Source organism: Triturus cristatus, chromosome 8 (assembly GCF_964204655.1).
Source record: "Triturus cristatus chromosome 8, aTriCri1.1, whole genome shotgun sequence".
NCBI classification, from domain to species: Eukaryota; Metazoa; Chordata; class Amphibia; order Caudata; family Salamandridae; genus Triturus; species Triturus cristatus.
In genome coordinates this window covers 1,108,279,049-1,108,286,963 of record NC_140591.1, presented here as the reverse complement: position 1 = coordinate 1,108,286,963, position 7,915 = coordinate 1,108,279,049, and positions in this window count along the sequence as shown.

Here is a 7,915-nt window from a genome sequence, read left to right as displayed (position 1 = left end):
CGAGGGACTCCCCATACATTAGCTGGGTGACCAAAAACAACTTCGTAAGGGCTAAGTCCCAAACGAAAGTGTACTGCAGTTCTGGTGGATAGCAAGGCTAATGGCAAAGCATCGGGCCAATTGAGTCCTGTACTCGCTTGAACCTTTGCTAGCTTCAAATTCAAGGTTCCATTGTAACATTCTACTAAACCCGCTGATTGTGGATGATTTGCCGCATGGAACTTTTGCTTGATTCCAAGACCTGCACAAACTTTCTGCATAACTTGGCCAACAAATTCGCTCCCATTGTCACTCCAGACAATGCGCGGCAAACCAAACCTGGGGAAAAATTCTTTTAGTAGAACTTTAGCTGTGGATAAAGCTGTGTTATCCTTTAGGGGGTATGCTTCTATCCATCTTGAAAAGGCGCATACTACCGCCAGAACATATTTGAGGTTGTTGCATCGTTCCATGTGAATATAATCGATCTGCAACACCTCAAATGGATATGTCGGAGGGGCAAAGTGACCTGCTGGAGTTGGGGTTCCCTTTCCCGGATTGTACATCAGACAAACAATACAATGTTTCACTACATTGTCTGCGCATTTTGGGATTGTGTTATTTTGCCACACTGGAGCCAGAAGCTTGCATATGCCTTTAGCACTTAAGTGAGCTGGACCATGTGCCATAGTAACCACTGGGAGTACATAGGCATCCGGTAACAGCCAACGTTGATGTTCAGATAGTTCTATCCAACAACCCATTTCGTCTAACATTCCTGTACTTTCTTTCCACTTGCTCAATTCCCTCTCCGAAACCTCTTTCTAAATCGCTTTTACGCTTTCTATTGTATTCTCATACATTCCTCTCTCTCTGACCCAATTTGCAGGACCTGCCACATACATTCGACTTGTAAAATCTCTTGCTGTCTTTTTCGCTGTTTCATCTGCAAATGCATTTCCTCGACCAACGTCATCTGTAATCTTTTTGTGTGCACTACACTTCACGATCGCTATTTGGGTGGGTAAGGCAAGTGATTCGAGGAGATCAGTCACTAAATGACCATGTTGTATTTTGGTGCCATGTGAGGTGAGGAAACCCCTTTCCTTCCAGAGACGCCCAAAGTTGAACGCTACACCAAAAGCATATTGGCTGTCAGTGTACACGTTCACTCTCTTCCCTTTCGACAACACACAGGCTCTGGTTAAAGCTATCAATTCTGCTGCTTGTGCTGAATTATGTCTAATACGTGCAGCTTCCACCACTGTGTGCAAAGTAGTCACAGCATAGGCTGAAACTGTATCTCCATTAGACATTTTAAAACAAGAACCGTCTACCCATAGAGTTCCATCCGGATTCTCTAGTGGTGCATCTTTCAGGTCAATTCTTCCCTTCGTCTCTTCCTCAGTACGGAAGAAGCAATCATGCCGTTCTTCAACACTTTCCTCATTCGGAAGGGGCAACAGAGTGGCTGGATTCAGGGTATTACATCGTTTGATGTGTACGTGGCTAGACAACAGCGTCAGCTCGTATCCCGTTAGACGTGGACTCGTAAGATGCTGCGTTTTTGTTCTGTTTAGTAAGGTATCCACTGCATGTGGCACCATGACAATGAGAGTGTTATCCAACACTACTCCAGCAGACTGTCGGATGGAAATTGCTGCTGCTGCTGTCGCTTTGAGACAACTGGGCAATGCTTTAGCTACAGGATCTAGCGTAGCCGAAAAATAGGCACATGGCCGCTCTTTATCTCCAAACTGCTGTGTTAGAACTGACAATGCACAACCTTCTCTCTCATGAACGTAGAGCGTAAAAGGCTTAGTGTAATCGGGGGTACCCAATACAGGAGCAGAACACAGAGCGGTACGTAAATCAGTGAAACTCTTTTAGCACTCATCAGTCCATGGAAGGGGCTGAGGCGTATCTTTTAAAGTGAGTGCCAACAAGGGTTTGGCTATCAGAGAGAAGTTAGGGATCCACTGTCTAAAATAAGAGGTGATACCCAGAAAGGCACGTACTTCCCTTTGTGTGGATGGCACAGACATTCGCGTAATCGCCTGAATTCGTTCTGGCGTTAATCGCCGTCCCTCCTTTGATAGGAGATGACCCAAATAGGTAACCTCTCGACAGACATATTGTAATTTGGAAGGTGAAACCTTATGATTCAGATTAAACAAATGGCGTAATAATGCAACAGTGACATTTTTACAAATCTCTTCTGAATCAGCGGCTACCAACAAGTCATCCATATACTGGATGAGAGCAGCACCAGACGGCAAATGAAAAGTATCAAGATGACATTCTAAAGCTTGGCTGTAAATAGAGGGACTTTCACAATAGCCTTGAGGTGCGCGCTTAAACTGGAAGCTTCGGCCTCCAAGAGAGAAGCCAAAAATATCCCTACTCTCTTCTGCAATGGGGATACTAAAGAAGGCATTCTTCAGATCAATAACAGAGAACCAGGTCGCTGTGGAAGGTATCATTGTCAACAAAGCAGTGATATCTGGAACAACAGGAAATTGTGGGACAACAATTTTGTTTACCTCCCGCAGATCAATTACAAAACGATATACAGGTGGTTGAGAAGGATCAGTGCGTTTGAGAACAGGAAGAATAGGACTATTGCATGTGTTACCCCTTGTTTCTTCAACCACACCCTTCTGGATCAAATCATGAATGATTTTCAAAAGTGCTTTTTCACCTTCAGTGGAAATTTTATACTGCGGGATACGCGGTAATTCAACATTAGGCGTGAGAGTAAAAACATAAGGTGGAATCTCAAGACAACCCACATCATTTGGACCCGTGGCCCAAAGTGTTGCTGGAAGAGAAAGTAATTCAGGTGGAAACTGATCTTTGGACAAATACATTGGAGAGATCAATTTCTGTCCCAAAGTAAGATGTACACCAGAAGGAGAACAATGTATCGTAGCATGCATTCTTTTCAATAGGTCTAAACCCAACAGATTCTCACCGCAACCATTCGTTAACAGAAGTGGAGCTTCCAAATCATAGGGACCAATTGAAATAGGCAAAGGGCAGGAAACTGGGTTGCGAATAGGGGCGCCAGAGAAACCTACAGAAACATTCGTTAAGCCAGACAAAGGTGCCCCAAGGAGTTTTGAATGAATGATAGAACTTCTCATCGCCCCAGTATCTAAAAGAAATGGCTCTGAAACACCCATTGTAGTGATGTTAACATAAGGTCCATTCTGATCTACTGGAATTGACACAACTCCCTCACTTTGTCCATGGCTGTCCTAGTTGGCATGAAGACTCTCATTTCCGTTTTCAACATAATAATCTTCATTATAATATTGCGTAGACCTAACATTTTGCTGATCAAAACAGTTCACAGAATTGGGAGATGGAAGGGTACGCTGTTCTTGAGTCAACACACCTCGACCTCTACCTCTGTTTGCTGACTGGAGGCCAGCACGACCTCGTGGAGCAGATAATGCTCCATTGCGCTGCAATAAAACCGGACAACTATTCTTAAAATGACCTTCCTCTCTACAATAGGCACATTGATTAGGTCCCAACAAAGGTCGCGGAATGTATGGCTCAGGTTTTTGATACAACCTCTGAAACTGCGGAGGCTGTTGAAGCTGAGGCTGTACATAGCGTGGAGGATATGCTTGTTACAAGAGAACCTTCGTTTTTTAATTCTTTCGTCTTTTTCTCTTGCTTTTCCTTCTCTTCTTTATCTCTGTTTTCGTAATATTGTGCAGTAGCCAATATCTGGGCAGAAGAAGAAACAGCCCATGAACTTTCAGAATCTTTTAATTTGTGTGACAGCTCGGGAAGCAAATTGAATACGAATTTGTCCACAAATAATCGCTGTCCACCTTCTGTAGCCATATATTGACCACTGTGATCAATAAAGGTCTCTTCAAAATGAGTGAAGAAATCAGAAACACTTTCATCTTTCTTTTGCTTGCATGCTGCTAATTTATCCCAATTAACTCTCAATGCAGGCATCATAGTTTTCATTAATGTAATAATCCTACCAGGGAGTTCCGAAATCAAAGCTTCAGGTTTTGCACCACCCACTTGATCTCTATCTATATTAGTTATAACATTCCAAGTAGCACCTAGTTCCTGCGCGTGATCCTCTCTACGAATCTTAGCCCATATTGTCTGTGGGACTACATTTCCCATTAACATGTCGATATCAGCTAAATTCATGATGCAAGCATTGACTGTCTGTGATAATTCTTTTAATAACCTGCAGGGTTCTTACGGGGATCTGGTAGAGTCTGCTTAAGAGCCAGGACTTCAGACCGTTTCCATGGAACATGTACCCATATACGCTGAAAATGAGCAGGAATAGCTGCATTAGCACCTGCTGCTGCAACCTCTTCCTTCCATACTGGAGGAACCTCTCTCATGGGATAGTTTTTCGACGTCAGTTTAATCGTCGGATCAGAATCAAGAAGAATCTGAGAGATCAACAGGGATCTATAAGAAATAAGTGTCCTTATAGCTTTCTCAACCTTAGAACCCACAACAAGTCCTTTATCAAAATCAGCCTGAACATCTAACAGGTCTTGTGAGATCGGACGCGAACTCACATCTTCCCATTCTTTAATGAGAGTATCGCACATCATATTAAAAACATATCTTTGCGTAGGCGCATTCCATTGGGAGAAGGTAGGCATAATATCAAGCACACTATATTGTGGACCCTTCTTGATCCATTTTCGTGCGAGAGAGTCCAACTTCTCTCGTTCTTCAAAATCTGGGAATTGACTACGAGACTGTCTTCGAGCAAAAGCCGGAGACACACTTAAAGCTCCAAAGAAAGGAGATAGAATACCAGTGACAGTGTCTGTGAGACGCTTACGCACAGACGGAGAGTTAGACATAAGAATTGGAGATAAAGTATTAGGAGAACTGACAGGAGAAGAATCAATAATTGCAGGAGGAGCAGAAGGCAAAGGAGATCTAAGATCAGGAGATGAGAGCAAAGAAGTCGAAGTTAATGGTAAAACCGGCAAGGGCGGTAATACTGGAGAAGGCAAATGCGGAAGAGCCGGAACAGGCGGAGGTACTGCTGGCGGCTGGGCAGGCTGTAAAGGCTGAGGTGCATTAGCACTTTGTACATAGGGCGGAGGCGACCTCAATAAATGGGACATTAGGGGATCTTCTTCTATATCTTTCTTTTTATCAGAAGGAGAAACAGGCAACACCGGATAGCATTTATCTATTGCCATGCGATGCTGTCTCTCTGAAATTTCAGTTACTTTATCAATTTCATCATCTTTGAATTGTTGAGCAGCCTGCATAATCGTCATACCCTGTGCTTTTCTATCTCGTTTTGCTTGTTTAATTTCTTTCTGTTTGGCTTCCTTTCGCCAAAGGCGGAAAGAGTCAAACATTGCCGGCCGGGATTTCCTTTTGAATAAAACTGCTTCCAAATTATCTAACACATCAGGATCAAAGCTACCATTTTCTGGCCATTTTAGAACATCATCTTTCTTCGTGTATCGGGTCCATGTCTCGTTAAAGGCAATGGGGCCAATACCATGTTTTGAATAGAGCTCATATGTAGGAGTTCCAACCGAAGGAATCGGACAAGAGTCCTCAACTCGGGAATCCCTATTACAACCAAAGCAACCAAATTTTCCAAACTTAGTCAGACCAGGCATCTCTCGATATTTCCTGTCTGTTCACAAACTTCAAGGGAGTAAAACTCAGTTTACGCAGCACAAATGCACTTACCCTCGGTTTTGGCTATTGCAACAGTCAAAGACTAAGGCCTACAAATACTAAGAAAACAAAGGACAAAAATTGTGGGCGCGACCCATGACGATACTTAACTAAGGACGTCTTCTCACACCAACAGAGGCCCGTCTATTGTCTCACCTTACCATACATCATCAAAGGAAGGGCCAAAGCAGGGCGGCAGTCAGGGCAGCGGTCGTCAGTAGCCGTCAGGAAGGAGTAACTGCGCTGCAAAAGACCTTCGGACCACTTTCGACATACAGGGGTCGCTTAATGTGGCTCGCGAACCCTCCGGAATTTTCTTGCGGGGTTCCTCACGACCTTCAGGCAGAACCGGTACCACTGAAGCCGCCCCACGTTGGGCGCCAGTTGAAGAACCAGAACTCTTTGGGTCTGGCGGCGCAGGGTACGCCCAAGTCTCCGGAGTTCTCCTGCTCAGCTACACAGAGACACGGGACACTCTGTCGGCGTTAGAAGATCAGATTTATTTAGCTGCAGCTAGTACAGTTATCCTAGAAGTACACAAAGTAGGTTCTCAGGAGACTGCCACTTCACTCTGTGGCACACAGGGTTTTATACTATACAGGGTTCAGAAACATTTACTAAGAGCACTCCCAGAACACACGAGAAAGAACCAATAAGGAAAGTTGGAAAACAAGATAGAACCAATAGGAAAGATTGGAAAACAAAAGTGTCAGATGACTCAAAGAAACCTCTCCTCCAATCATGGTTGTCACCCCTCCCTCAAGCTAATTCATTAACAGATTCATAACTAACTTGCAGGTGGCAAGATACGTTTGTGTGTGTTGGAGGACAGTTGTGAAACGAGAGAATGCTAGCAGAAGGCAGTGAAGGCCAGGGGACAAGATAAAGTCAGAAAAGAATGGTGTGAATCAATAGATAGTTGAGACAGGGATTAGGAAAGCCAGACAGGGATTAGTGTACTCGGCCAGTCCTAACACCAGTTTTGTAAATAGAGGCAGAAAACGTATTTCGACACCAGGGTGCAGAAAAAGCAGAATAGACTTTGCTCGCCGTGCTGCCTGAGTGATGGCAACACAAAATGGCGGCGGAGCATAAAATGGCGGGTTGATTCGATCGTGATCAGAAATCGAAGTTCCTCAGCCTTTTTACGTTACTGCTGGCAACCATGCCTGATGTAGCGAGGTGATCATTGCTGATACACTTTTAAATATTGGCCAACCAGTGCTTAATTTGAGCTGGTGGTTTCCTCTGCTTGGCACCGGCACTTCATTGTCAACACCAGCGCTTGTGGCAGTCTGCCACAAGGTGCTGTTGTCTTGCTTTTCTAGAGATGACAACAACAGTCAGTCATTTGTCATGTATATTAAATAAATAATTATCACCTGCCGCCCAAGCCATTCTTATAGCTTTGGGGGCCTGGAATTGTCCGAATTGTCACACTTGTAGAAGCGTGATGGCAACTAGCTGGTTGTTACTGTCATTGCAGAGGCAGTGTGTGAAGCAATCTGCAGCGGCCTCTTGACGAAAGCCCTGGCACTTATTTCTTTTATAAATTAAGTATTGTACCACTAATGTAATCTTATGTCTTGTGGTCACTATTACAACACAAAAATTATGAGTAACTCGGGATGATTTTCAATGAACATAAATGTCTCATCTTCTAGAAAAGGTTGGAGACCCCTGATGTGGATCCCATGTATTTAGAATCTTTTCATCCTGGTCTATGCTCAATGTTGACATTAACATTTTTGTAAACTGTTGATGAATAGGCTGCAGGGGTGACAGCTGGCCTGTTCTAGATAGACGGACCAGTGTGGCTTTATGGTGACAGTCTCCAAATGGGGAGACAAAACCTGCGCTTTGGCATCCTTGGGTGCTGAGAAAGGTTTCAATACAGTTAATTAGAACTTCAAAGCCAGGTTACCAAGAAACAATTTTCTAATGTTCTCAGCGGACTAAAAAAGGAAAAAGAAACAAACTTCTAAAAATACCTAGCGCAAAAATGAAATGAGTAATTCCCATCATCACTGAGCAAACAAGGTAGGGTAGAAAAGCTTAAGCCATTTAGGTGTGTCCCTTGGAAAGACATCTTTGTAACACCAGACTACACCCTTATGTTTCTTAGCTGGATATTATGTAGAAAAGAAGACTACTTGCATTGCCCAAGAACATATAAAATTCACAAACATTAAATTTTACAAAAAGCAAACAAACTTCAATAGGT